The 4,755-nt window shown below is 48.4% G+C and overlaps 1 pseudogene; it reads right to left on the minus strand.

Moving 5' to 3' along the window:
- Nucleotides 1–314: 314 nt before the first annotated feature.
- Nucleotides 315–799, minus strand: LOC112393917 (60S ribosomal protein L21 pseudogene; annotated as a pseudogene).
- Nucleotides 800–4,755: the final 3,956 nt, after the last annotated feature.

A 4,755-nucleotide genomic window follows, 5' to 3' on the forward strand; every position in this document is an offset into this window, starting at 1 on the left:
ATTCTGAAATCCTGCTGGGAAAACGTTTCCAGCTACCACAACCTTGGGGATAGGTAACATTCCTTGATTAGCTCCGAGATCTGCATTCTTTTTTTAATATATATATAAATTATAATTGGCAGTTTATTAACCAGCAAACTACCTCACACCTTTCAGGAAGAAAAACTACTAAGTTTGAAAAGTAAAGACATCATCCACTGAATCTGGACACAATTAAAATGTGCTTTAAATAGTTCTTTGGGGGAGGGGACACACTTCTACTCAATTAAGAGAAACACTTGTGCAGTCCAGGTTCCTTATTTTCTTTACATCCATCATGCCATGAGTTCGTAGGGAATGGGCTCCAACAGTTCAGGCTCCTTTCCATTGGTTCTCACGAAGTGTGCTTCTCTGGGTGGAGCTTGCTGGTGCTTCAGCTGAAGCCAAGTACCTTTCTCTTTGGCTTCCTTCTTTTTCTGATCATTTTCCTTCGCCCATTTCAGGAAGCTATCTCGGGTCTTAGAGCGCTCAAAAGCTCAATATGCACATTAATTCTCTTGGCAAGAATCTTGCCCTTAACTTGCTTGTTTACAACAGTGCCAACACCATGCTGCATGACACTGTAGACTCTTCCAGTTTTGCCATGACAACATCTGTGGGGCATTCCTTTTTGAAAAGCGCCCATTCCCTTGATACATACAATATCACCTTTCTTGTAGATTCACATGTATGTGGCCAAAGGAACAACTCCATGTTTTCTAAAAGGCCTAGAGAACATGTAGCAGGTGTCCCTCCTCTTTCCCTTTGCGTTGGTCATTTTGACAAATTACTGGAAGATGGCGGTTCCGGCGGAAAGGCTCCAAGATCTGCATTCTAAGAAAGGTTCTCTCCCCATTGTTCTCTACGGCTCTTGCTCCAGCCTCTGAGATGTCCTTCCTTTTCTATCACCACCCCTGGCTACTTCTGAAGGCATTATAAAATACAGCCTTTAAGCAATCTTTTGAAACTGCTTCCTACCCAGAGGTCTTTTTATATTTTGAACAATTTCCATCTCTTTTAATTCAGGCTACGAGTCGTTTTGTCAATATAACTCTGTCTAAAAACTTTGTGGGTTCCCTTTGTCTTTGATTCCATCCTACTGCATGTGCCAGAAGCCACAGCAACAGAACAGATTCTACCTTCTCTACCATCCTTCTAATACTACTTGCAAACTAGGCAGTTATTTTATGAACTTGTCTCTTTTTTGTAGTACCTTATCAAACACAGTCATAAAAGCCAACTGATGCTTTCAATACTCTGCTGAGAAATCTCTTTGCCTAAGTCCAAGAGTTCATTAGATGCACTTTTTATCTCCCAAGTTACTAACAGTTTTCCTAAAGGATTCAGCATTACATAATGTGGATTGCCATTTTTCCAGCCTCCAAGAGCAATTTCCTTACTTTTTTTTCAGCCTTCCCTAATAGTTTACTCATTGCCGCCACCCAGTCCCAAAAACCAATGTTACATATGTTTTATGTCCACTTCTGGGTACCAGTTTATGTATCAGTTAATTATTGACACGTAACAAAACATCCCAAATCTCAGTCATTTAAGATAACAATCATGAATGATTTTTTTACACGTCTGTGAGTCAGCTGGGGGGTGGCTGACCCAGGCTGAACTTGACTGGCTCTGCTGGTCTTGGCTGGGCCAATTTATGAGTCTGCAGCTCGTGGGTCTAGGCTAGGCTCAGCTGGGGATGGCTGTGCTCCATGTGTCTCTCATCCTCCACCCGAGGCCAGTGGGTTCACCTGGGTATGTCCATCTGAAGGTGATGGTAGCAGCACGAGGAAGAAAATCAGTCCTGCAAGCCCTTATCAAACGTCTGCTTGAGCCATATCTGCTATCATCCCATTGGCCAAAGCACATAGTCGAGCCCAGAGTAAAGAGGTAGGGAAGTACCTCCCACCCACAATAAGGAGGGTACTGCAAAGCCACATGACAAAGGGCATGGACACAGGGAGAGGTGTAGAACAGGGCCATTAATGCCACATGCCACTGTGGTCAAAGGCAAACACTCGCTCACTTCCCGTCCTTTGCATCTGGGTTTTCCTCTTCTTGGAATGTTGTCCGTATAATTGTTCTACAAGGCAATGTCCTCCTTTATCAGATGAGAGGGGTGAGGATCAGATTGGAGAAGTCCCTTCCTCGGGATCACACAGCTAGTAAGTACAGAGCTCACATTTGAATGCAGGCCTGTGTGGGCACCTACTAAATGTATACGGAATGAAAAGAAAATCATTTCTGCAGTGGTTATACCCGTAGGGTTCTTGAACTGTAGAACCTAATTCTGGCTAACAAGCAGGGGAAAAAATGTTATTTATTGGAAGGAAACTGGACAGCTCACAGTGGTGAAAGAAACGCTGAAGAAACAAAGGCAGGTCCAGAGAACTCAGTCAGAAGGGAGCTTTTGGGGGCCATCACTGTGAGGATGACTCGAGGCGTCTTTGTCACTCAGCCAAAGAGTCCTGTGCCTAGAGAATCTGATTGACCCGGGTTGGGCATTGGGTCCGCCCTGCGGGTAGGGCATGGTGGCTGACAGCCAGCCCCTCCCTTCCCCCCACCTCATGGAATCGAGGAGGGGAGCTTCCTAAAGGAGATGCTGAGTGAATTTCCCCCAGAAAGGAGAAGGGAGGGATAACCTGGGTGCAGTGATTGGGCGCATGGACTTGGGAGCCAGGCTGTCTGGGTTTGCCATCCTGGCTTTCCCACTGACTAGTTGTACTTAACCAGTACAGGCAGGGTATTAGCCTTCCTATGCCTCAGTTTCCTCATCGGTAAAATGCTGTTGTGCAGTAATGTATCAACCTCACTAGACTGCTGTGAGGGGTAATGAATGTTGGTTGGTGGTATCGCTGTGTCTGGGGACTGGGAGAGACAGAGTGCAGAGCACGAGATCAAGCCACTCCCCAGAGAGACAGCACAGGCTGCCAAGGTGGCCCGTGATGGGCTGTGTCCCTCCTGGCCTGGAGCGACTCCAAGAGCTGCCAGCCATGTTACTCCTAGACTCTCTGTTTCTGGATGGAGGAGCTCCAAGAACCCAGAGAATGCAGGTGGTGAGTCATCACTGGAGGTCCCCTTAGAGACGGGACAAACTCATGGCCACGTGTTTGTTGGCAGCGCAGTGGGGCCTCCTGGGTGTCGAGCCCATGTGACCGGAGCATATGGTTTCCTGAGCTGGTACCAGATGTGAAGGCAGAAAAGGTTAAGTGGCTGGGGCCCCAGACTTGGCCTTGAGAGATCCCGTTTGAATCTTAGTTCCACCACCACTCACTGTGAACTTGGGCAAGTTGCTCCAAGACTGGTTGCTCATCTGTCCAGGGAGTGGGTAGCAGGGGTTCCCCGATACTGTCACTCAGAGCTTCCCCCCAGAGCTGGGGGGAAGTCTCTCCCCTCTGACTCTCAGGACCAGTTTGTTTCTAACAACGACCTGGTGACTCTTAAAGGCCACCCCCTGTGGCTTATCTTTGCTTCTCTGCTTAAGCGGGCACCCAAGCAAGTCAGGCCAATGAAAGCCTTAGATTCCCCACTCTATCTAGGTGGACCCCACTTTATGACAACCCAGTGTTACCCCACAGAGAAAGGATGAGAGGGGCCCAGCTTCAGTCCCCCCCACTGGCGTTTCTGGTTGTGAGTACAAGTTGGCACCATGCTGGCGTAGCAGGTGGGGCGGTCAGAGGAGGTGAGGACCCCCCATCCAGCATTAGCTGCACGAGTGAGGCAGGGCAGGATTCGTTCAGAGAGACCCAGAGCACAGAGGAGCTTCAAGGGACCGCTGGCTCACGGCTGCTCTCCGCAAACCACGGGCAAGATGTGTCCCCAGCCCGTCTGTTCTCTTATAATCTCATGATCTCAAGGAAGGAAATCGGGTTAGCCCGACAGCCTCATCTTTTACGAAGCTGCTTGTTTTTCGTAAGGTTTGTCCTGTTGCACTGTGTGACCCCAGACTCCACAATAAAGTTAGCAGACAAGACCATCAGCCATTGTGATGGTGGACCGGGAGGGACGACGGATGTCTCCCGGTCCCATCCCCTCATTTTTTTAAGATTTAAAAAAAAATCAAGTCAGATACCAAGGTTCAAATCCTGGCTCCACCACTAGTTTACTCAAGCATGTTATTTAACTTCACAGTGCCTCATTTTCCTCGTCTGTCAAAAGGGAACAGTAACGTTCCCTTTTATGATAAAGTAATGATGCCAGTAAAAAGTGTAGGGTCCTTGTAAGTCTCAAATGAATTAACACGGGAGCGTGCGTGCAACAGGACCGGGCACATCCTGAGTGCTTCCAGACTCCTGGACCAGTGCTCATGCCTCTGCCCAAGGCTGGGGACTTCCTGGAGATAGTTCTGTGCTTTCCTGGAAGGGATCAAGGGCCTCAGTCATGAGCACCTCGAAGGAGCCGTCCCAGGCCAGGGTCTGTGCAAGGGCCCTGTCTTCACCTGACACTCCCTCCCCGAGCACTGTGACCCCTGTATTGTGTTTCTAAGCTGCCCTGCCCCCATTTCCATGCCCGAATACCCACAGCCCAATTTCTTCAGATATTCATTTCTCCTCCCTCACCATCTCCCCTCTCCAGCCAAGAATCCCCCCTTTCCCAAAGTCTCATCCCAGCTGCAAATATCTTCCGAAAACCCAGGAGCCTCTCTGCAGTCTAAGATATAACTGACTCACCAGGAGCCCCACTTAAGACAATATGAGGAAACATTTTATGCCACTGCTGGAAACTGAGGACATTTCT

The sequence above is a fragment of the Neophocaena asiaeorientalis genome, unplaced genomic scaffold (assembly GCF_003031525.2).
Source record: "Neophocaena asiaeorientalis asiaeorientalis breed wild unplaced genomic scaffold, Neophocaena_asiaeorientalis_V1.1 scaffold152, whole genome shotgun sequence".
Lineage (NCBI taxonomy): Eukaryota > Metazoa > Chordata > Mammalia > Artiodactyla > Phocoenidae > Neophocaena > Neophocaena asiaeorientalis.